Source organism: Falco biarmicus, chromosome 3 (assembly GCF_023638135.1).
Source record: "Falco biarmicus isolate bFalBia1 chromosome 3, bFalBia1.pri, whole genome shotgun sequence".
In the NCBI taxonomy this organism is placed as follows: Eukaryota; Metazoa; Chordata; class Aves; order Falconiformes; family Falconidae; genus Falco; species Falco biarmicus.
Window position 1 is genome coordinate 100,615,230 of NC_079290.1, and position 26,277 is coordinate 100,641,506.

General features: G+C 41.2%; 1 long non-coding RNA gene across 4 annotated transcripts in view; it reads left to right on the forward strand.

The window, feature by feature from the left end:
• The window catches only part of LOC130146659 (uncharacterized), a 268,364-nt gene that overhangs the window by 162,866 nt on the left and 79,221 nt on the right, over positions 1-26,277 (forward strand). For all 4 annotated transcript variants that reach the window (XR_008820973.1, XR_008820974.1, XR_008820972.1 and 1 more), the window contains one exon: positions 816-885. This is a non-coding gene — a long non-coding RNA (uncharacterized LOC130146659). The remainder of the gene's footprint in view (positions 1-815; positions 886-26,277) is intronic.

Below are 26,277 nucleotides of genomic sequence, written 5' to 3' on the forward strand. Positions count from 1 at the left end.
CTTCATCCACTAATTGGGTCACTGTCGTAGAGGGAAATCAGGTTAGTCAGGCAGGACCTGCCTTTCATAAATCCATGCTGAATCATCCGGTTGCCCCGCATGTGCTGCATAATGACACTTAGGGAGAGCTACTCCATAACCTTCCCCAGCACCCAGGTCAGACTGATATGTCTGCAGTTCCCCAGATCCTCCTCCTGCCCTTCTTGCAGATGGGCATCGCATTCCTGAACCTCCAGTCAGCCGGGACCTCCCTGGTGAGCCAGGCTGCTGAGAAATGGTGGAGCTCGGCGAGCACCCACCAGCTCCCTCAGTCCCTCGGGTGGATCCCACCCAGACCCACAGCCTGGTGTGTTTCTCAGTGGTGCAGCAGGTTGCTGGCCATTGCCCCTTGGGTTATGGGGGCTTCACCTTGCTCCTGTCCATGTCTTCCAGTTCAGGGGGCTGGGTACCCCGAAAACAACTGGTCTTACTACTAAGGACTGAGGCAAAGAAGGCAGGATGTACCTCAGCCTTTTCCTCAGCCTTTGTCACTGTGTTTCCCCCTGCACCCAATAAAGGATGGATGTTCTCTGAAACGTGACTTTCTCTGAAAGCCGTAGGGCACAAATCCCTACTGGGCTTCGGTGTCTCTGCTGTTGTGTCTGTGGTTTTGTGGCTTAATTTCTTTTACACCTTTGTAATGTTACTTTGTTTGGAGAATTTCTCTCCTTCCACTGGCACCATCTTTGTCTCTTCACATCTTATGTGCAATACAGTTTAAAAGCAGAATGTTTTCATGTGATCAGGGGATCGTGATTGTATTCCTCATTTCCTAGGGGCCTGCTCTGAGACCTGTGGGCATGATCCACGTGTGCTACCGACCCTGACTCAAATGGTGCGACAAATGTAAGTATTTTGAAGAAACTTGGCCCTGCAAGCCTCTGTTTGTGCACTTGGAGTTAACAGATGCTTTAATATCCCTGTGTCATGCCCCCCCTTCTGTAATGTGCATACAATGATATCATTCACTTCATCGCACAAAGATGATGTGAAAATGAATCACTTAATGTTTGTAATGCATTCAGATGTTGTTGTGATGAGCACTGTAGGAAAACCCACAAGCAAATGAATAATTCATTGTTCAAATCGGGCTCTGAATAGTACACAGTAAACAAGACATGGGACTTCATACTGAATAGTAAGAGTAAGGCCAAATAATGATCACTGGTTCAATTATCACTTCATTCAGAGTATTGAAAGGGAATGGGATCCTGTGGAAGAAGCGTGGTTGCGTCCTAAGGGATTGTACGTTAGTCTACGATTGCAAAGGATAACAAAGATAAAATAGTTTCTTTTTCATTTATTTTTTTCTTACTGCCAGTGACCTTTAATACTAGTTATGATGTATGTTTTGGAACAAATATAAAGAGATTTAGGCTTTTTAAACTGTCTAATTTTAAGTCTATAGGTCTTCCCTTACAATGAGGTGATAGTATTTGGGAATCCTATTCTCTTCCTGAATTGTATTTTCATTGTTTCCTGCCACCCAGTGAATCTTTTCATTGTTGGTGCTCAAGCATCAGATGAAGGATATAACACCGTCTCTGGATATAGTTTTTTCATTTGGATTTTATGTCTTGATACAAAATGATCGTAAGAGAAGCTAATGGAAGAGGAGAGTTAAACTTTCCCCTGCGTACCAGCTGCAAGATAAGGGTTGGTTTTGATGGAATCGCAGGTACTGGAATAGCTTGTTCCTGTGTTCAACCTTGTGACCTTCCTTCAGTTGATAGCTCTGAATGTTTACATTTTGAGGGTGAAAAAGAAAACCAAGGGAGATGTTTGAAGCTACACTACACAAAAATATCTCAATAATTCAGGCTGACTGATAGCTCCTCTAGTAACCAAAGTCACCTACCATTTTTTATAGTCCTAGGGCATAAGCCATCCATAACATATAATCAATTCTGCTCTGCAGATGGAACTGATGTTTTTTTCCCAGGCATCCCCTCCCTACTTCCCTAAGCTGAATCTTTAAAAATCAATTCATGTAATTTGATCAATTTAAAATACTGAATACACTGAGGTAATTATACTGAACTTCTTGCATTTCACTGCTTCCAGGGACAAGACAGCTATTGACAGTGCAGCATTAAAGATAAAGCAGCATTTCCATGAAAACAGTTGTGATTTACATTTGACATTTTTTAAACCTTTTACCTGTTCTTGAAGTAGCTTTTGCAGAATGGTGATTTATAGTTTAAATGAGGGCTTCATCTTTTTCTCTTGAAGTGAGCAGTCTTCAGTCTGTTTATCAGTCCCTAAGGATGAATTTTGTATTATAAAACCACCTAAGTGCTGCGCTGTTAGTTTAATTTAGCAAAAGCGTGTGTCATCTCAGCTTTCTGTTTATTTCCAGTAAAAATCTTTTTCCAGGTTTGGAATATACATGTTTAACAAGATGTGGTTAGTCATTACAGTGGTGACGAGTCCAAAATGTGATTTCAGTGGTCACTGACATCCATTGGGTGCTTCCATAAAGCTGTTCATTGAGAGATCATGACCAGTATCAAGGCATTTAGGGAGGCCTCTGTAATTGGCAGAAAGTCCCTTAGGGTCTAATTTTTCAGGAATCCTGAAGTCTAACCATGCTGTCCTGTCTTTGGGCCAAGCATATCAGTCGCCTTTGGGGGCAGACTGAGATTCTTAGCTTTTTCTTGAGACTACTACCCCTTATGAAATTACCAGCATTCCCAATGAAGTTTGTAAATACGTCCTATTTATTTCTGGTGTAAGGTATCCTTTCTATTTAGATAAGTATTGATGTAAGCTGCATGCATATTTAAAACAATCTGGAACGACCACATACTCAGTTGTTGATGTGCTTTAAGAACGTTGTGTATTTGTGTGAAATTTGTGAATTGGGAATCACTGTTGTACAAGACCTCACAAAACTCAGAAGACCAGTTTGTTTTTCTTCTTTTGTGGCTCCTGTCCCCCTGCTTTTCCCCTCTTTGGCTTCACAATTTACGTGCAAGACCACTGAGCACAAACATGTCCAAGAGACAGCCGCAGCCCATGATGGTACAATACCACTACTAAGTATGATAAATAGCAGTTGTGGCACACCTGTGTTTAAAAACAAAACCAATTCATGTTTGAAAAGCAATCCTGTATTTGACGCTCTTGGAACAATTTAACAAAATGCTGGTACTTCAGAATATGAGGGCAAATTTTGATGAAAACCCCTGCAGAATAGCTGAGTGATTGGAAGCAAATACAGGATCCGATATAAAAGGATAAATCTGCATTTTAGGGTTGTAAAGAAATATGAACCATAAGTACATTAGCAAGCTGACAAATGTAATGAAAGGAGGAGACTTTTTTTCCTAGATTCCAAAGCTGGCAAAGAACAGTAAACATACCTTTTATGTTTTTTACTTTAGAGCATGTAATCCTTATTATTCTATAGCAAATAGAAAACTTGCAAATGATGAACTTATCTTTTGCAAAGATGGGCAAATTATTATGCCTGGAGGTTGATACATCCAGGGCATCGTAAGTGCAGTGTCACTGGCCTTCTACAAGAGAAGAGTTTTGGATGTTAAATGGTATTTGCTTCTGTCTCTGTCAGCATTTTGTTAGGGTCCTGCATAATTTTTAATCTGAGTTCATAGTGAATCTAATACTCCATTCATCTCACAGCCAAAGGTGGATTTCAAAAGGTGGAGCCAAAAGTTTGGAGGTATTTGAAACAACTTATGATGAGATTTGAAGCTCGGAGGCAGAAGGCAGTGAAGTTTAGGTACCTGAAGCAGTGCATGCACCTCTGTCTTCTGATGCCAGTCAGGGTCTGACTTAGTTCTTTGCACTTTTTACCCAGGGATCTCAAAGCATGTTATAACTAATGAATTAATCTTGGCAGCAATGTTAAAGATGTATGTAAGCTACTATGTGGTTATTTTAGGCCTTCATGAACGGAAACATAAATCAACTTGTCTTGCACTGCATGCAGAAGTAGTGTCAGGAACAGAAACTAAAGGTCTCCTTTCTCCTTGTGCTTGGTTGACCCCCGAGTGTGAGAAGGCTCATTCAGGCACGCAGAATTATGCATGCTGTCAAAAGTACTTCTGCACTCCTTCTTTAGCCTACATCCCAAAGAAAACATGACTTTTCCGTTTTTTTTTTTTTTTTTTTGTTCCTTCCCCTCCCCGCCCCCTGCCTCATCTCTTCCCCCAGTAACCTTTCCTTGTCTTATCTAATTACAGGAGGGATGGGCAGGGCTGGAGGTGGAAGCACTAAAAATGTTATGAGATAAGGGACTGGCTGGAGAAGGAAGATCAGTTAGTCCTTTCTGAGAGATGTGGGTGCCTACCATGTCTCTGCTTTGTTTGACCTGAGAACTTGGCTGAACTTCTTCAACCATGGCTCAGGATTTACCGTAGTAGGGGCTGCCTCTGTGCCCAGCCGGCAGTTAGGTGGTGGGGAGGGATGTGGGGGGACATTTTCGAAATGATGTCACTGGGAGAAGGGTTGCTGGGAATTTGAATTGGCCATATATTAGAATGAAACTTAGGTTTTATTACTGGCACTGCTTACAGAAGAACTTGAAGCTATTCTTTCTGTCTGTAATAATTCTAGCATACTTGGGAAAGTATTGTTAGAATTTTCAATAGCTTGGCAATTAAAAAAACCTCATTTTATTTCCAGCTACAGTTGATAAAAGCAGAAACTTATATAAAATATCGGAGTCTAAGTCCTTTCAAGGGAGTGTTTCTTTAAATAAATACATAACAGCATCTCAGACTCCAAGAGTGGGGTTATTTTTGGTTGGTGTGGTTGGTTTTTTTTTTTGTTTTTTTTTTTTTTTTTTAAAATCTTCTAAGTGAGTGTCCTTTGCAGTTATGTCTTTCATCTCATGGGAACTGCCTGCTCCTTCTTTTAATCCCAAAACACCATCAAAGTCAGTGGGAAACAAACAAACAAACAAACAAATATATATATCTGCAACCTCCAAAATAAAAGCTCAGTGTATTGTGATTGAGATAGGCTCATGTCTTATGCTGGTACTTTTACATTTTGTATGAAGAAAGATGGAGTCTTAGAAGAAAGTAATTTTGGGGGTTGGACATTTTAACTGCATTTGTATATAGATGTAGAAATCTTGTCCTTTCCACCAAGACTCACACATGAAACGTGTGAGGAACGTGTGGGGTGATGCCTGATCTTGCCCTCCATGGGAGTAGAATATTGTAGCTCTTTGGTGTAGAAGGAATCAGAAGTGTGTATCAGAAACATCTCCCCTGTCCATTTGGAAAAGAAAAATTGAGACTGTCCTCCTTCCACCCCCCAGGAAAATCCACTCACTGGATGGTCCTTAGTCTGAGTGAGCTCTCAAGGTCATCACAGTAATTTTTTGAAGCCTGTGGCCTTAGTATTCTTATAGATAGTAGCATCAGGCCCAGTATCTCCTCGTCCACAATTTTCGTTTGGCTTCTTGCAATTTACATCCCATTGTCCACTAGTATTTTCTGCGTTCCTTTAAAATAAATCAAATAACACTTCCTATGTTGGCTCTGGACTTAATAAAAATCAGACATGCAGCATTTGGGACTCTTAAAATAACACGTTTTAATACAAAGATGTGAGATATCTTTTGAAATCTGTGGTGGATGTTTGTTTCCTGCTGGGCTTAATTTAGGAATCTAGAGCTAGCATTAAACCAAGGGGAAAAATGTTTGCTCTTTCATCTGTGTGCCACATCCCATCCAAAATCACAAACAGCTCCTTTAAATTTCTGATCTTTGTCCCCTGCTGGATGTGCATAATACACATGCCTGTCTGACATGTGAGACAGCCAGAGCCTTTAAAAAAAAAAATTTAAAATTGCTAAGCCCTGCTTAAGTTTCTTGTCTTAGGCCTCATAACCATGTGCAGTTTAGGAGAATGACAAGTGTCTGAATCTGTTTTGATTTAATAAAGATGCATCTTTTCCTCTTTCTGAAGAAAATTCTTTCTTACCAAGTCAAAACTCTCGATTTTATTGGTAAAACAAAACACAGGTAGAACTGCTTGGGGAATAATTACCTTCCTCATAACAGGGGACCATGTCCCTTGTTTTCATACTACCTCTGAATACAGAAGTAAGTATCTTCCTACATATGTCACCTTAAAATTACAACATTTACTAAGGTCAAACCCAACTGTGACTCTCAGTGTTTAACACCTGGCCACGTAGCTCTCATAAACCCCAGCACATAACACGCAGAAGGACTTCTGGTGTTGTGCAAGCTTGTATGAAACGACGTGGTTTCAGATGTTCAACTGCCTGGATCACATCAAACAGCTGGGATGGGAGTTTAAAGAAAGTTTCCACTCATTGTTTCATAAAAGTCCATCTTTGTTTGAAAAAATCATCTTGGGCCCATTGTGCTATAATAGAGATTACACATGAAAAGCATCTTTTAAAAGAATGTTATTAAATTGTAAAATGTAACGCTGAAAAGTTTGACGCTAGAATCAAACTTGGTCCTGTAATCTCAGTTGGTACGTTGTATGTAGGCATTATGATACAGATTTTAATTATGTGCTTGCATCTTTTTTTCTCTGTAGTTTCTCTGCCTCATTTACATAAACATCCCTTCTCACCTCTCCCTTCCCTCAAACAGAAAGCGCTCTTTAAACTGGCAAGCTATTTGATGTTTTGTTTTCTCTTTATGAAGTATATGAACAAGTTGCACTAACTGGATGCTGTTCCAGCCCTGATATGAGGGCAAAATAATTAATTTTATCCTGCAATTCTCTGTGGTACTTCAATTGAGGAGCAGAGAGACCCTGTATAACCTAACAGTGTTTTTTTAGTTGCAGTGGCAAGACAAGCCCTGTCAGCGTAAACTTGGAGAATTTATGGTTTGAAATTTATTTTTACAAGGTGTGTCTTCACAATTTTTATTTTCTAGCAGGTAGAGAGATCTGGGAAAATTCTGAGGGGAAAATAAAATACAAAAAGCAGACATGTTCCCAACAAACAAACGTTGACATGCTGCCAGTTCCTGATCCAAAGCAAGCGTGTTCTAAAGCTTCCCAAAGGAAAGGCCACCAGGATTTTACAGTGTGTATTCTTCAATTCATTTGTTTGTGAAAAGTAAAGTTTATGTTTATAGGAAAGGAAAATTTCGGCCCAAACAGTTTAATTTTGCTGGAAACTGGGTCTTTGTAACTAAAAATATCTGGCCCGCTTGGTAATGGGGGAAGCTGTTTAGATAAAAGTATTGGGTTTGTACAAGGCTGAGAAAGTGTATTAGAATGTTGATTTTCCTTAAAATGGCACGTTGTTAGCCTGTCTAAAATATTCTGTGTGTAGCAGACAGTATTCAGCTGTGCTGTCCTGGTAAGAGTAGGCTGGCCATGAACATCAGTTATGGCAGTGTGGGGCAGAAGGAATGGGGCTGTGCTGGGCAAGCTGGTTTGGGTCATGCTGATCCTGAGCTCTCCATCCTGGTGGATGTCTTTACCAGGTATGCCTTGGGTCTGACCTGCCTTTGTATTTCAGATTCCTGTGTGCACCTTTATATAATCACACTTTTCTTTTTTACTCAGAAACAAACTAGAAATTATTCTGAAGCAGTGTGAGAGTTCATTGTTAAAATGAGATTGTTTACTCAATGTCTTCAAAGCTCACCTTGTCAATAGGGATTTCAGGGTTTTTCAGAGCACTTTTCAAAGACCCTAAACTTTGGCTAACACTTAAGATCAAAAGAAGAAATGAAGGACTATTTCTGTGGAGAAGAGACTTTGCTTTCTTGCACTTTATCTGTCTTCCAAAGCCTTGGTATCAACCTTAAGCAAAGCGATGGAGCTTGAAAGGAGCAGACGTAGCTCAGCCTCTGTTAGAAGGGACTGCTCCCCAGCATCTCCCCACCCGGTACTCTTAATTAAAAAGTTGTTTTAACCATAATGTACTTCAAAAAGTCCACTCACTTAGCCTCCTTTCTTTTTCCCCTGTACTGGGCACACGTCATTTCATGACTGAGAGGTGAGAATACGTCTCATCTGCAAGAGGGAGGGTGGTGTTTTTGCGATCTCTTTGGCAAATTAAAAGAAAATAATGGAGTGGAGAGAGTTTAGTTGTAAGCACCACAAAGATACAGGAGAAGAAACTCAGTGATGATCTCAGTGATGTGATGTTGTATCTGCCAAACCATTTTGCTGATCTCGTTGTGGTACACTATGCTTATACTTTATGTCAACTTGTGATTTTGCACGATGACACTAAATCTCAGGTAGACAACACTTCACTCGTTCGGCAGTTGAGGTGGAAAGGTAAGCATCGTGAACGGGCTATTCAAGAGCCAGCTCTCTTGCTTATCGTAGCAGTGAGCTGTCACAAGGCTAAAGTGTCCTGATGATTAGTTGTCATTAGAATATTACCTCTGATAAGGGTCTGTGTTTGATCAGTTATATCATCACCGGTACGGTAATACCTGAAAATGGTGCCAAAGTGGTACACAACACAATTCTAAACACACAATGAACTGTTTATTTTACAATAAAGGCAAACTAATTTATCATATAAACAACCTGAACTCCCATAGTTACTATTATTGTCTTTTTGACATATTTGTTCAATAAAAGCTGTCCTTTTGATTGTTTTTATAGGAAGATAAGCCAGAAGAAAAAATTCTAGGCTGGGGGTAAAACTTTCAGAAATGCCAAATTTGATTAAAAACTTGTAGGGCCAATGTTTTATAAAAAGTTGGGTCGTTGAAGGCTGTTTCACTGACTTCCAGTGAGATGTGTTTCTGACCTTGGGTCTGAAGGAGAGTCTTAAAAGCTAAAATGTTTTGGGAATTTTGAAAGTGCTACCTTCGATCTTTATATGTTGTAATGAGGCCAAATTTTAGGCAATGAGAACCAAGGAATGTTGTCCTGGCTGTATGCGTTCCTACTTGTAGTTTAGTTGGAGGCTAGGAAACACGGCTCTGAAGTGTGGGGAAAGCACGAGGCTAGTATTAAATACACAAAATCGATACAGGCATACTTGGATGTAAAATGATCTTAACATCACTTTTATCTTTAGAATTCTCAAAGTATGTCAGGTGAATTATACATGAAATTTTCATGTAATTTAACTTCAGTGTCACATGTGTAGTTGAAAATGTGGGTGTCTGCATGGCTGTAGTAGTTATTTTTACAGTAGTATTTCCTATACTTAGAATTGGAAATAGGGAGGCAATTTTAGCTGCTGTAAATGTAAAATTTTTAGTTTTTAATGAGTGCTGTCTAGATTTTTATTCATAACTGACACTTTTGGTTTTATTGCATGTTTTCTTAACTTAAAAAACCCCAACCCACCATGAACTCTTAGCTTCAGTTTTTCAAATGGTTGTGTTTTTGTCCTAATAAGTTAATTTCTTCTCTTGTATGCTAGTAGTTGTTATGACATATATTCTCTGTTCCAGGGCTTCACTGCTTATTGCTTTGATGTGTCTTATAAAAAAGTCCAAAGAGAGACGAGAACGTACTTGACTGATACAGTGATGCATACAGCCACTTATGACCAAAATGAAACTGGCAGTGATTATACTTCTGTCTTTTACTGTGGTATTTATGTACCATAATAGCATTTCAGTTTCTCCTCATCACCAATATTCTTAAGATTGTTGTTGTAGACAGTAGGCCAGCAAGCAGAAGACGTGACAAAGCTGTTTATGTAATCTATATAGCTGGGATCTTCTGGATTAGGTCTCTACAACTACTACTCTGGGTTAGGTGTTTGGCTTTCAGCCCCATACCTTCGTTAAATGTACAAGTACAGCTCATGTTCATCTTTTGCCTATGATGAAATACTCCAAGTTTTACAGTTCATGCGCGCGCAAATGGTTCCTGTAGGTCTCTGATACGTCATGGCTGGCTAGGCGTGGGTTTGTGTTCACTTGCCACCCAGACTGATAGAAACAAGGGCAGAGGCCCACAGTTAAGTATTGCCACTTGGGCGGCAGGGCGAAAGAAATCATACTATGCAGAGGTTACTGACTGAGCCCCACAGGAAGAGCACACGATTTAAGAGATATTTTGTATTTTACTTATGAAGGTTTATAAATGTGCATAACTTATAAGTCACTTTTCAGCTGGATAAAATCCAATAGAGTCAAAGAAAAACACTAGTAATTTATCTCAATTGGTAACTTTATTTCTTTCCCACCCACCCCAAATAAAAAAAGAGTGCACCTCAGGTGGTTGTTGAGGACGGATATGTGACTTGTACTCTGGCATGGTGAAGGAGAAAAGGGTGGGAATCAGAAATGACTCTGCCTCTCTGGGGTGATTGAGTGGGATCTTCTTAACTACCCCTTAACTTCATTCAGCTGCTCCCATTGTTTTCTACATTAATGTGCTCTTATATTGCCCTTCAAGCAGCAGAAAAAAATGTTCAACAAAACATTAAGTTATTAATAACAGTTTGTATCCTTTTGCCTTTGGGATCTTTTTGTCCATTAAAATTTTCCTGATTTTTATTTTTAAAATTTTTGTCGCTAAATATAATTTTCATGAAAGTTTTGGAGAAATCCAAATTCAAGGCCAATTTTGTGATATTCCATGCTAAAAATTCCAGATGCTTTGGGTAGAATGTGCTACTAGAAGTAGCAGTGCCTGTACTGTGTTTGTGACGTTGGAGAACAAATAAGAGTCATCGTGAGGTGTGCAGAATTGTTGTCAGCAAAAAAATTAGTAGATTTTTGGGTAACTTTTAGTTCTGTGTGTTGTTTGCCTGGTGCTTCTCAAGCCTTTGCTTTGAAAATACAGAGATTGCATTTTTTGACTGAGTATTTTACAGATTTCTGGTTAAATATGTTTTAATGAATGTTTGGCTTTCATTACCATAAGTTTACCTTGTCTCGATTTCCAAAGCATCATTCATTCTTTGTGTTCTTTTTGCCTTGTCAATGGAAAAACAGATTAAAAAAAGGAGAAAAGGTTGATTGCCACAAAAGAACAAATAAGAAAACTAATGAAAAAGTTGATTGAGGCATTTTTCAGCTGACCTGTGTAAGCAGTATTTTAAAAGTAGTACCATCTAAAGTGAGTGAATCCGGCTGCGACATGTTTTTCAATGGTTCTAGAAAGACTTTAGGTTCATTGTCATTAAACAGTTTCCTTAAATGGGGATGGGGTTTGGAATGGTGGTTTATAAATATGCAGATGTACTTAAGTCCAATAACTGTCAAGCATTTGCATGTTAATGAAGTGTTACTGCACTAGCTAGCCAGAACTATGGAGATAGGATTTATCCTGAGAATCTCAAGGAAACTGCCATGCAATGTAAAGAGAAGGTACTACTCTTATTGACTGGCAGGGACGTTGGTCGCTATTGACACTTATTTTCTTGTATTCTACCAGATGCACAGTAAAACTAAGTTCCTGGTCTCTCCAACCCTTCTGTTTTTTCACCAAAATTGATTTATTTTGAGGGCAGAAATGAATATCCTTCTTCCTCAGATAGACAGCGGAACTCACGAGGGAATAATTACGAGTCTAATTCAGCTCTTTTAATGACATCAGCTGAACGATTCTTGGATTCAAAGTCCCGAATGGGTTCCTAAGCTTTTTAACTCTAAGCTTCTAGGCTGAAATAGTATGACTTTTAAATTTTGTTTTCATTGGAAGATCAAAGAAATTACTGCAGTATTAATTAACTGTGTGTATTTCTGTTTGCGTAGCCTGCTGAAAGAAATTTGTGTATTTAATAGCATCCATTTGCTGGGTGAGATAAGGAAGGGAAAGAAGGCTGGTATGTTGGGCCTATAGAATGAATTGTCTGCAGGGCTGACAAAGGCTTCTAGAATTTGGTTATCCGTGTATGTATTCTCTAGAAGATTCTTCTGTCAGATCTAATCTGATAATCCTGACATGAGCTTTCCTGATGGGCTGGATTCCAGATGGATTACTTGGTGTCACTATTTGTTTTATCTCATGTGGATTTGGAGCACGTGTTTATTTTGTACAATATTTATAAAGATACACAGTTTGGGAGTGTGGAGGGAATGATATGTTTCAACGTTGTTTTCTTTTTGGTAAAGTAATAGCATCCATAGCTTTCCTTTGTATAACGGTGCAGTGAAGGAGTGCAGCTGCCCTCTTTGTATGACTAAAAGCTCACTCCTGCCATCAGGGCAGGCCAGCTGTACCTTCTACCTGTTCTTCACTATCAAACAGAAATTATGTAAAGGTAAATACAGTAGGCATCCAGAACCAATTTAGTTCCTGCCTTAATCCTTTCTCTGTATTGAGGCTGCAAGTTTTGAATGGTCTGCTCTTTATTTGTCAATAAGGATTGCAACCGAGAAATGTGTTTTAAAACTCTGTCTGGGAAAAGCAGGTAGAGAAAATGGATGTTGAATGTAAGAAGCAAGTGGATATCATGTGGTCTGAGTGGAAGTACCGATATTTCACTTCAGACACATGCATGTGAGGAAAAGCTGTGGGAGTCTGTAGCACAGAAGGGTTAAATGCACCACTCTGGGACCGCTCCTCCAGGCTGAAGTTACAGCAGAGTGGTTCGTGACAACGAAAGGTGTAGTTGCATACATGAAGATATACTTCATTTAGCAAGCACAGGTTCTCATAGCAATACAGATGTGTCAGCATGGGTTTTGGTGCTGCTGTTAACCCGGGTGTGCAGGCTTTCCAGGAACCTGGGGCTGTAAGGAAGGCTGCCATGCCACGTCTCTGCCATGTGCATAGTTGGAATCAAACTGGTGTTAACAACGCACCATTACTTGCTCAGTTATTTCACACCTCTGCCTGGATTAGCAATTAATCTTTCGAAGTATTTCTATAGCTTAAGGTACCATCTACACCTGATTGTAACACAGGTGCTTTTGAAGGGGTGCCCTGGCAGAGGGGAACCAAGTGGATGCTACAAGAAGGGATAACTAGTGCAACGACAAGGTCTGGGCTTGGCAGCCCTGCTGCTGCTTTGGAAATTTAAGGCAAAGGAGAATGGCACATTAAATCAGGAGGTCACTAGTCCAGCTTACTGCTCAAGGCAGGGACAGCTATGGGATGAGGCCAGTTTGCTCAGGGCTTTATCCATCTGGGTCTCAAAAACCTGCAAAGATGGAGATGGCACTGCACCATATCTCTGGACCCATGTTACACCACTCGTCTACCCTCATGGGGAAAAATCTCTCCATACAGCTGGTCTGTAAACACCTCCTTTCAGCTTAAGCTTGTTGTCTTTTACATGCTACCGCTGTGAAGAGCCTGAGTCATAACAACTTCGTAGGCACAGGGAGTTGCTGTTCCAGCCCTGAAGCACTCCTCTCCAGGATAAACAAGCCTTGGTTCCTTAGCCTCTCTTCACAGGGCAAGTACTCCAGCCCCTGATCATCTTGGTGATCATCTGCTGACCTGCTCCTGTTAATCAGTGTCTGCCTTGCATTGGGGGGCCCAAAGCTGGGCACCAGTATGTGACCTAGTATAGAATCATTCAGGTTGCAAAAGACCTTTAAGATCATCCAGTCCAACTGTTAACCCAGGACTGCCAAGTCCTTCTACTAGTAAGTAGAAGGAGGATAATTGCTACCTTTGAGCTCCTGGCTGTGCTCCTGCTCATGCAGCCAGGAGCTGTGGCTGGCTGCTGCCAGAGCACGCTGCCGGCTCATACTCAGCTCACCATCCACCAGGACCCTCAGGGCTGCTCCCCAACCACTTTGTCCCCACACTATATCACTGCAAGGGCTCCCTCTGAGCCCAGTCATCCCCCCAGTGGTTTGCTGATCAGGATATGCATCCATTCAAACCATAATGTCCCAACTTGGATGCAAGCATATTGTGGGAGACGGTGTTGAAAGCCTTGCTAAAACTGAGGTAAATCACATCCAGTGTTCTGCCTTTGTCCTCAGATCCAGTTATTTCATCACAGAGAGCAGTCAGCTTGGTCAGACATGATTTTTATCCTTGCTTAGCCCATGCTTGACTGTTCCCAGCCAGTTTCTCCATGGGCTCAGAGATATGCTTCAAGAGGACCGACCCCCTTCGTGTGCTTCCTACAAAGCCAAGTGAGGCTGACCAGCTGGCAACGGCCTGGGTTGCCCTCTTGGTTGTTTCTGCAGGTGGGTGCAACGCTCACCTTTTTCCAGGTGTGAGACAGTTGTGCTGCTCCCCGTGACTTTTCAAAGGCCAGATGCTTATTGTGTGCAGGGGGCTGAGGGGTGCTTTAACACACAGCATGTGAGGGAGTGAGCCCGTGGAGTGCTACTGCAGGAGATGCTAGTATACTGTGACAGTACCCATGGGTGCAGCCCATCTCCCACGTCCTTACAGCAGCTGAGTTGCTGCTGTGCCACAATGATGACTGCTTCTGCTGCACTGAGGTGAAGCAGAACTGAACGGCTTGTTTGCATGCTGTCACAAAATGCCCTTGGCTTCTTCTTAGTTTCCTTTTCCTTGCTGTGCTGTAGGGGAGGGAACTCCTGTGCTGGCAGCACACTAAGTTGGTATCTGGTCTGATCTGCTCAGAAATAGGGCAGAGGAGTTGTGCAAAGCAGCACAAAGAGAGAGCACCCTGACGTTTTGCTGAGGAGAAACATTAAAAACATGCCCCCTTCTAGTTCTTTTTCTACTGTAAAGGTATTGTTTGTTAATTAAAAACAGTTGTAGGTCTCTGCCTGCTTGTTGAAGGCAGCGTCCCCGTACACTGGCTCTGGGTCAGGAGCCGGGCTCCAGGAGGAGCAGGCTGTGCTCGCCTGCTGCCTGCCAGCGGCCTCTCTGGTCCCATTTCTGCAGGAACAAGTGTTGGATCAGCGAATGGGATGTATGTGAGAATAATAACAGGCAAATATTGATTTACTGGATACCCGAGCTACTTCTGTGGTTGCAAGCTGTCTGCCTTCAGCTGCATGCCTTACGTTGCACCCGATACATAGCTCTCCTGCTCTGCCGCCTTATGCTTATTGTGTGCAGAGGGCTGAGGAGCGCTTTAACACACAGCACATGAGGGAGTCGCCCGTGGAGTGCTACTGCGGGAGATACTAGTCAACCAGCGCTCCCTCCAACCTGTTCCTTGCGCTACTGCTAGCCTAGCACCTTGACTGTGTTGCATTCGTTAATTTTGCAGTCTCAGAAGAAGGACTGCTGTTGTGTCCAGCATCTCCCAGAGGGGTGGAGAAAGCAGAAGGCTGCTAGAGAACTGGGGAGGCTATTATTTGTATATTTATTTGTATATTTTTTATATATATATACACAAATATATTGTATATTTGTAATATAACTGATCCCTTTCATTCTCCCTCCCTTCAAAAAAAAAAATTCCTACCTCTTCATGATTAGTGTTGTGCAAAATGTTGAATTCATCCTGTCTCTGTTGGGGCACAAAGCGGGGGGGAAAATCCACTCTGACAAGAAAATTGTGTGCTGTGTGATTTTAGACGTTAGACTGAAAATCTGCTGATCACGGATCATTTTCCAGTGTAACTCCAGGCCTACAATTAGAGTGGCAGTGGTGCTTAAAAATCCTGACCTTACTGTCCCACAAATGTGGATTTAACTCTTATTACTATCTAGATAACACCAGAATTGTTGGGTCTGTCTTACTATATCAGACGCTGAGCAACAGCTGGATTCTTTTCCATTGACCTCTTACTAGATGAACTTCTTTTTTTTAAACCTAGTCAGCTTTTTGTTTTATACATCCCTAGACACTTTTCATTTTGTGGTTTAATTACATTATGAATAGAAAGGAATTTAACTTTCCAGGAACAAGGGTTAAAACAGAGTTTGCACCTGAGGAAGGGAAGTTAATGTTGTGCCTATCAAGCAGCAACAGGATGAAAATCCCAGTGCCTACCAGTCATGTATTCTGTTGCCCTCACCATCCTGTTAGGAAGCCCTCCCAGGGCTCAGTGAGCTCCTGAGAGCTATGTCTGTTTGTGTAATTGTTCTTTCTGACCTTCCTTTCCTTTCCTTTTTTTTTTTTTTTTTTTTTTTTAATTTTATTTGCATCTTATTAATGGCTCTCTGGATCCTAAGGCTGCTAAATACAGCTTGTCACACTGACTGTATGTGCCAGAGAAGCTTTGGCTTCTTCAGTTTGGCCAGCTTCAAACTGCCCCCCTTGTTCAAACCTGCAGTTGGCTGTTGATGTGGTCTGGGGAAGCCTTGCTGATGGGTGATGTGTCCTCTCCTTGCGAGCACACAGCTGGATCAGCAAGGGGCGTGGGGACCTTTTGGCTTTTTCCACGAGCTGGGGAAGAGTTGCTTCTGCAGTCTGGGATCCCTCTATGCATTGGTACCTTCTTGCACTGCCCTCCAGCTTCTGCAGCACTGTTTGATTGCAGCGTGCTGCTGAAATTGCTTGTCTGGCAGAGCTTGTTGCTTCTGGTATTTTTTTTGTTTTTTAAGGTTCCTGGATGCTACTGAAACAGACGTCAGACACTTGCTGTACTGAAAATCTCCATGCAAATGTCAAAGATCTTGTCTCTTAGAGTTTTTCTGTTTAAAAAAGTAAATGTGTTTCCCAGTATAAAATTTTCTAGAAAATTAGGTCTTGACTTATTTCTACATTTACTAACTCAAATCCTTTTCAGAGCAGTAGTAATGGCCAGAAGACAATTTCTGTAGTCAGAGCGTTATTGCCATTGCAAGCAGAGGATGCCTTAGTTTTAGGTTGTGTAGCTTGAAAAAAACCTCTTGCCTTGACTCTTCTTGTTGTCATTTATAGTTGTGCCCCCATACCAAATGGTGATGGCTTCAGTTGTCTGCTTTACTTACAGACCTGCTGTGTATCAAAACAAAAGGAATCTTTTTTCCCCTCAGCATGCTGATACTTCCTGACAACAGCATTGTGACCAGGACATAAACTCATTAAAAGCCCTGAATTAGTTCTTAACCAATGTTTATACAATAGCTCAATACAAATTATGTTTACACAACAGCATAATGCAAAACTGCTATTTTCATTTCAACAAATTTGTATACGCTGTGCAGACCACAGGATTTGTGGGAAGAGGATGCCTTGGAGAAGAATCCAGCATAAACTGGCCATTGGTGATTGAGCTGGAACAGAAACCTTTGGGTTAAATTGACTTGATTTTTTTTTTTTTTTCCTCCAGGAGGTGTGGGCTGCTGAACATTTTATAAGGAATGCTTTTCTCAGTGGCACACTTGCCTAGAGGTGGCCTCCTCCACCTTACTCTTGCTAGCCATCCCTTCAGGCTGAGCGTGCGGGTGTGTTAGGCAAAGGGAGCAAACACATCCACAGACCACAAGCACAGCGTGCCACACCGGATCGGCCACAGCCAGCAAACAAGCTCAAGGCAGCCCTGATTAGTAAAAAGTCTACCAAGCTGGGACTGGGCTCCTCAGGAGACAAGTTGCCTCTTTCTTACCTACTGAGAGGGTGAGATACCCCGAGGGCTGCTGTCCTGGATCAACTGAATGTGCTGGTGCCGTGACACCCTTTGCCGACTCCAGACATGCTTGGTACTTAGGGCATGTCTCCATACTGTTTTGCTTATCCTGAACCTTCTGGAAACCGTATGTCTGTGACTCATGGGGCATCAAGCCCAGGGTAATCAGCTATGTTGACAGGCAGGGTATATTTTATCAGGCTTAATGCCACCTTCATGTGGTCATGCCGTTTCCAGAATACTTTGTGTGGATGTGTCCATAATCAGAGGAGCTTAAAGTGACTCTGAATTTGTCTCTGTCCAGTTCAGACTGTGTGACCTTTAAAGAGACTGCAAAGCAGTATCTCCTTTTCCCTCTGTGCCCCAAAGGCCAGTTCAGGACAAGGAGGTTTTGAAGGGACACAAGACAAGTAGAGCCAAAGTAAGCACCAGGAAGGAAAGAGGAGAGGAAGAAACAGAAATAGCAATGGAAATCTGTCAAGTACAGAGAAGGCCCTTTTTGACACACTCTGTTTCTTACAACACTTAGCATACGCTTAGGTACAACAGTAAAAGGAGCCTTTCTGACCCCATGAGATGTTATGTTTGCATTTTTAGTATGCTCCTGTTGGGAAGATTATATTCCATGTTTGAGCTATGGCAAACTGGAATTGTTTTGTAGGAACCGTATTATTTAACAAAGGTGTTTTTTAAACTCTGAAACGTTTTACTGCTTGTTCTCACCTAGGTTCATGTATTTTAAAATAAAATAAAGAAAAAAAAGCAAAGCAAAAGGCAGCGTGAGTGTGCTGCAGGTGTGCTACAGGGTTGCCTGGATGACTAGCCCTCCCAGTTTGGCTAGCTACTTTCTGAGAGCATATTGAACACATGCTCTAGTGCTGTTCAAAGGCCCCATGAGAGGCAGGAGCTGATTGAAAGCTCTCAGTTATGCTGAAGTGGGTGGCCAAAGTGCTGGAATTGAACAGCTGCTATAAACCTGCTGAACTTTGTTGTTTATAAATTATTTTGCATGCCATCTGGAAGGAGAACGGCGCCACGGTTTACAAAAGCTGTAGCTGAGGTTCATGTTGAGCAGTAAGTGTGAAATATTACTAAGTGATTATCAGATTTTAAAGGTTTCTCTAAGTGGCTTAAAGACAGATTCTTAGGTTAGAGAGGTTTTAAATGAAACATGTCACCAGCATTTCTTTCCTTGCAATGTGTTTATCTAAGTTACATTTGTGTTTCCTATTAAGTCCTTAACAGTACCCAGACGCCATAGAATTTTCATAGAATCCTGGAATGGTTTGGGTTGGAAGGGACCTTCAAAGCCATCTAGTTCCCACCCCCTGCCACGGGCAGGGACACCTTCCCCTAGACCTGGTTGCTCCAAGCCCCATCCAGCCTGGCCTTGAACACTGCCAGGGATGGGGCACCCACAGCTGCTCTGGGCAGCCTGTGCCAGTGCCTCGCCACCCCCACAGTAAAGAATTTCTTCCTAATATCTAATCTGAATCTGCCCTCTTTTGGTTTAAAGCCATTCCCCCTTGTTCTGTCACTACAGGCCCCTGTCAGAAGCCCCCCTCCAGCTTCCTGGTACCAGCATTTTAGGTACTGGCAGGTGCTGTAAGGTCTCCCTGGAACCTTCCAGGCTGAACATCCCCAACTCTCTCAGCCTGTCCTCATAGGAGAGGTGTGATGGCCTAGGACAATAGGAGATGCTGTGATTGAGCCTAGGACAAAGCATCCATTAGACATGAGCTTCATTTGCTTCATGGGCAGGAGGTGATACTGTTGTCCCTGGTGAAGCTTTCCTCAGAAAACCTTCCCTATGTGCAGGGGTGATGTCACATGTGACCAATCACAGACTAGATATGTTTCAGATGGCATAAAGCTTCTTAATACATGACCGCATTTCCCAGACTTTGCTGAGGCAACCCAGTGGCTCCTGTTGGGGCAAAGGTGCAAGAGCCGTGCAGCATGACCAGGCTGTGACCTTCTAAGTGCTTCCTGCTTGCTTGGCTTGCTCTTGCTCTGGCTTTTATGGGCTCTTCCCTTGGTAAGCGGAATGGTGTCCGTAGGTGAACAGAGATGGGCAGGGTGAGGAGGCCACTTGGGGGAAACTTGTAGAACTGTCTCTCCCACTTTATGTGGAAAGAGACATTAATTAATTAAATCCCACTTTAAGAAATTATTGATTTGTCTCTGTGTTTTTTCCAGGCATACTATTTGTTTATTTTGCTTCTCTCTAATCCATCCTCTGAAGTGGTAGAAGATGGCCATAATTTTGCTGTCCCCAACGATGGCCTTACCCAGATCCACAAGACTGGGAATCTTTGAACTTTCAAACTCTTCCTGAGTATAAGGGGGGGTTTTGCCTCTTTTTCTTAACGATTTCCTATTTAAAAGGCACCGAGCAAATGTGCTGTGATGGTGACTCGTACCTTTACTCTGTGAGCAAGCAGGAATGTAGCTGAAATGGCTCAACCTGCGGGAGCTCGAATGAACACTGGTTGGGCATTTAATGGGAAATGTCACAGGAGAGGGAATGGAACCCACAAACCTTTTCTATTTCCATGTTTCATGCATGGACCTGCTGGTGTGCTGATGTACACCTTTGTAGTTCGATGCATTGCAGCTCAAGCTCTTTCTGGAAAGCTGACAGTGAAGGTAGGGGAAAAGGAAAGGCTCATAGTTGTAAGTCAGGTATAAAGCATGGATTGACAAAGGGATCAGATATTAATAACAAAAATAATGCAATAAACTGTTGCATAGTTGTTGTAGGAGTGCCTTTCTCCTCTGTTGAACTAAGTGGAAAGCTTATATACTTGTTAATATAAAGCAGGTGGCTATCAGTGGCGAACAGCAATAAAGGCGGCTTTCTGGTCAATTGTTCTATAATGCTGAACAGGCAGTTCTCCAATACGACTCTACACCTCATTTGTTGACATTATGTACAAGGAATTAAATATAACTTGCCTTGCCTTTTGCTGGCCACTTAAAATGTGGTCTCAAAATACGATGCGGTTGCTTGGATTAATGGTGTTTGTACTCTGACTGCGTGACAATTTCAGTGTGTTCTTATTACAGCTTCAACATATTAACAGCCTATGAAAGGCTTGCCTAAGTATTATAGCTACTTTTCAGACTTGAGCTTGTACTTCTGAAAACTCAAATTTGTGCGCAGGGTTTCCTGTTCTGCATGAGGTGCTAAGGAGAAGACAGGAACCCTAAACTCAGAACTATTGAAACCTATGAAACCTGGGTTTCCAAGAGCAGGTGCTGGTTGACACATTCTTTCTGGCTGCTACTTTCCCCCTGCACTTGAGGACCTACAAAACAGGGTGTATGTGTGTGCTTTCTAGCCTCCTTGGCTGCCTTGTTTCTGCCATATGGGTGTAATTCTCAAGTGTCTAATGCTGCAGAGCTCATTCTGCAGCCGCCTGCTCCATTAGGGCAATAAACGGGTCTCCCCTGCATGTACCCAGCTGCATATTTTCACAAAATCTGTAGGAACGTACTAGCTTTGAGACTCTTAGTCCCCCATCAAATATGTCTGAATTTAGTCAACAGGTACAAAAATTGCTGGGAACGTGGACAGACAGACCCGTGTACACATGTGCACACAGGTAATGAACCCGTAGGCTTTGCATGTGTAGGAACATCTCTACCAAGAACTGTATGTGCTTTTTTCTCTGTACACCTGGTGAAATTCCACCAGGTCTGAAAATTAAATCCTACTTTAAGAAACAATTGATTTACCTGTGTGTTTTTTTCCAGGCATGTTATTTGTTTATTTATTTTGCTTCTCTCTAATCCATCCTCATAAGTGGTATAAGAAAAATGCTGACACACTCTTACCTCTTCCATCTCCAGTGGGTGCCGCTCTGAAAGTACCTAATGATTTTAATGAATTTTGTGGCTGAATGTTGGACACTGAAGCTGATTTGAAAGCATTTACCAGTGAAAAAAGGATAGACCTTTACTGATAGCTAGTCAAAAGTGAAGACTTAGCTGTAATTATTTACAAATCAATTAATGGACCTTTCCTCTAACACCCTATCAGTCAAAGACTGGCTAAGAGCAGAGGAGAGCATTGATAAGAATACACCATGAAACAAAATCAATTGTCTTTTGTCATTCTGACAGAAGTGAGCTGTACACGTGGATTAACCCAAAATGCAATAGGAAAATGTCCACAGGCTGGAAGATAACCCAATTTTGTAAAATCAAGGTTGTCATAAGAATCTTTCATAATTGATGGCAAGATTAGAACTTATCTAGCATCCCGGTGGTAAGAATCAAAACAGCCTCCGGTGCAGCGCTGGAACTCTTTAAAGCTAGATTAGTTTCCTCAGCCCTGGAATCTGTCCTTAATGTCAGCTAATTTAAAGAAACTACATATGTAGCATGCGTTTTGAGGTCATACTTTTATGATTGAGGCTGTATATTTACGATTGTAGCTGGCAGTTACGTTGTTAGCCATTATGCAGTTCTTGTGGTGCAAGTGTGTTTCTGATGCCATGGGAAAGCTGTTGGTATCTTTTCTCGTGTCTTTTTGAAAGAGGTCTTTTTAATTAACACGCTCTTGTGTACAGAATCTTTGGTTCCGATTTGTTTGAATGTGGAGTTGTGATGATATTCAGATCCTAATCCTGACTATAACAGACTCTGCAAAGGCACAGTGCACATATATTCTCTGCACAATAGAAACAAATTTCAACATTAACTCAAAATGGCCTTTTATAAAAGTCTGAAATGTTTCTTTAATTATCAATAGAGCCCTAAGATACTATTGGGGTTATTTATTTAAATGGCAAAATTTAAGACTGCTAGTTTTAGCAAATATTAGTTCTCGGTGTTATTGCACAATGTGAAATTTTCATAATCTTACCTAGGGTTTTTTTCTTTGCACTCAAACCAGTAACAGCAATGCTCTGATTTCTGCTTCCAGCTGGGCAGTACATATTTCACAGCCTTACGATTAGCATAACTTCATTGCACTTGAGCATTCCTCATCAGCGTGTGCTGGCATCCCAAACTGGCCCTTCCTCGAGCTGCTTTCGGGAAACCCCAGTGAAGGAGCCCGCAGGCACGTGGTCCCTCTTCTCTCCATCCCCACTATGTGCTTTGCTGATCCTGGAGCTGTAAGGTACTTCTCTGCGTTTCTGCAGGTTATTTTGTAAATCATCCAAGGAGCGCAGTAGTTGCTCTGCTTGTCTCTTCCATTAATTTTTCCACCTAAGATAACTCTGAAGATCGTATCTCCTCTGAAATTTAGTGCAATAACTCTTCCTCACCAAACAGTACAAATAAGCCCTGGTGTGTACCTGAGAATTATTTAAATGAGCAGCAGGCTTAACCTAAAAGCAAAAGTATTAATCAAATTATTAATCAAAAATATTAAACAAAAATATTTATTAATTGAAAATATTTCTTGAAAATAGGATTACCAGTACTGTTTTGTGACTGAGACCAAGGGTCAGCACAATAGCCTTTCAGTAATGTGCAGCCATGCAAAACACCTGGTTTCTGTTCCCAGGCCTGGTCTGAACAAACTGGTGGTTTGCTTAACCTCCACAGGGAGAAAGCTCTGCATTGCTCACTGATTTCGAGGGTAGCTGTATGGATGGAAGTATGTGCCCTTCTGTCAGATATTTGGGTCCTGACAGGGCATGATTCTTGAGAGAGCAAGTTTCTAGGGACTTTCAAATAGCTAGGAGTATGCGATGAATGTTAGAAAGAAAGATAATGGAGTTCTAGCTTTTAAAACATTTTAACATTGCAAACCCATGAGAAGGTAAAAGCCAAAGCAGCGAGTCTGACAACTCTGTGCTGAACATACAGGATTCCCAAAGAAGCCTTCTGTGCTCCAGGTGCTCTTTTGTACCTACAGAGATACCTGAATTTTCAAGGTACTGAACAGAAAAGAATTTTCAGTGCAAAAATAAGCATATAAAAAGAACGAAAGTTAGGAGAGCTGTGGTTGCCCTGGTAACCATAACTCTGATATTAATTAGTATGTCAGTTAGTTTTAGCTGTTGACCTCTTAATGTTTCCCTCTATTTGCAGTAAAAATTTTTAAAGTCTATGTTTTTTGTTTCTACTTTATTTCATATTTATTTATCTTTGGTAGTTTTGTCCCCACCTTCACTTAGTTCACAAAAGACAATTTTTTCCTCTTCGCTTCCCCACACACTCCTCTCTCCTCAGGTGGGGAGAGTGAAAGGGGCAGGCGAAGAACTGTAGAACTGCAGTCCACATCCCAGCATCTTCCCGGGAATAAATTCTTTCTAAGAAAATCATTGTCCTGTCTGTAAGGAACAGAACTCTTCATTTAAGCTTATTATACTTCTCATATATCAAAGTGACACCGTGATGTGACAGTGATGTAGACAAGTAGTAACATGAAAAAAGTAAACAAACTTGTTTTCAGTGCATTTGACACAAACTATTTTTTTAAATATCAAAAGCACTTTTTACGTATGTTTTCTGACATATGTCATAACCTTGGCTTTGGGTCAGGAGCACGTTGACGTTAGTTGGGATTGTGAGATGCTTTCTGTTCTTTCTCCTTCTGATTTGGCTCATGGTCATGGACTGACATACCCTTTTTAAAGCTTTTTACAATATGTTTTCTAGGCAAGAGCCAATTTTCTTCTGGGAAAACTTGACTTTGGGTGAAAACAAGGTGAGTAGAGGAAAAGGAGGTGAATGTACACAGTTAGCTTCAAATCACTGCCTGCCGCCACCCTGAACAATTTTTTTTTGCTTACCTTTGGGAGAAGAACATTTGGAAATAGTACTGCAGCAGTAATCAGCAATGACTATCTTGTAGAGTAGAATTTTCCTTGAAGGTATACATGTTCTAGGTGATTTACTTTTTGCAGCTTAAAAACACATTATTCTTCAAATATTTAATCATCTTTTGCCTGTTGCTCCATAAAACAGCTATTTTTCAGAGATGGAAGGTTTTTTCCATGCAGAACCATAGAACACCGCAGGTTGGAAGGGACCTTGAAAGATCATTTGGTCCAAACTTTCATGGAAAAGGGAGCTTAGATGAGATTATCTAGCACCCTGTACACTTGCGTCTTGATAACCTCCAGCAATAGGGACTCTGCCATGTCCCTGGGGAGGCTGTGCCTGTGAATGATGGCTGTGAATTACTGTAAAAAAAAAAAACCACCTTAAATCTAGGAGCAACACACTGTTTGATAGCTGACGTTGAACTTGTGTTTTGAGAAGAGGGGATTACATACGCTTTGTGTGTGTGAGAGAGAGTGATGGAGGAATTTCCGTGCAAGTAGACAGATGCATTTGAGCAAAGTTTTGTTAAGGAGGTTTTATTCTTTTTTTTTTGGTGGAAAAATATCTGAAGATCAATTCCAAATCTAGCTTTGTTGCTTCAGAAATAGTTGGACTGAGATAATTTTGCCTTGGCTTCACTCTTTGTGAAATTAATCCTTAAGCTTTCAGCCCAAAGCGTTATATAGTTAGTCGGACATCAAAAGCGTGTGTGTATATGGGACAGGTTTAGATCTACCTCAGATTTGTATCCTTCTGATGGATCAAGCTAAGCGTTATAATAATATCACAGCACATCATGACAACATGAAACCCAGCTGACCAGATGGTTCTCTGTGGATCCAAGAAGTACAGTTGGCATCTGCAAGAGCACAGGCTTTTTGCCTTTTTTTTTTTTTTTTGTAATCATTATTTCCCCAGGCATTTCCTCGAAATCACTGAGAGAGTATGAAACTTCCGAACCAACTCTAAAAAGCTTCTCTGTGAACAACCATCTTACTCCATATTTGAGCACCTAATTAAAATATTTTGCTACCCAAATTTGCAGGTGAAGTGAACATTTTTATATTCCTGTATATTTTTGATGCGGAGGATGCTGGGAACAAAGACACCACGGTTACTGTTCAGTTTACTTTGCTGTTCATGCAGCAGGCCACCCTCTGACAGTTTTGTAGTTCTGCTTTTTGAGATCTGTACTTGCTCAAAACCCCTTCGTTTGTCACAACTATTAAGCATTTTCAGAAATAAGGGTATTTCACATGGAACGCCCTGGAGATCCAGCATCTTGCTTTAAGAGTCCAAGGAAGAAATATTGCTGGCAGCAGATCAGGAAATTGAAATATAAACTTGCATCTTAAATTGCTTACAAGTGCAAACTGGTATTAGGTGATGTAACGCCTTACCTTTCCTAGTAAATGAAGTAAGGAGGAAAAAAGTTAACTATTACAGAACTAAAAAAAGTGACATGCATGATGAAGAATAGTTAGATTTTTATGAAATCTCTTTGAAATTGTATTACATTTAACATCTCAGTAGTCACTTAAGAGCGTAGTTTAGCGTGAGGATGGCTTCAACACAAAGGAAACCAACTTTTTATTTCCCCTCCAAGAAAATTCCCTAATTGTGTGTGTATTCTATGCAATGTTGCTATTAGTGATAGAAAAATTGTTCTGCTTTATCTGAATCCCATCTGGCCAATGTTAGCTCTAAATCTTAACTCCATCATGACTGCTCACCTCTGCTCAGCAAGAGACACTAACACAGGCATGGGAGATGGGAACAGAGCACAGGTTTCTGAGAAAATAACAAAAATACCATGGGAGGAAGAAAAAAAACCGGAGCAGAAAGTGAAGAGAAAGTAGAAAGTAAACAGGGATTATGGAAAAGGTGCATGAAGGAATAAAAGAGAGGGCAAAAATTAAATTTAAAAGTTAGATAAAATAAAGTAGGCTGCACTGCCTCTGTCATTTGGACTATAAATATATATACACATATGGAATATATATATATATTTGGACTTATACATGGACTAACAGGTGACCTTATGAACTCTGATATTTCAGAAAGTTGAATAAAATGAAGAAATGTGGAATAGATGCTA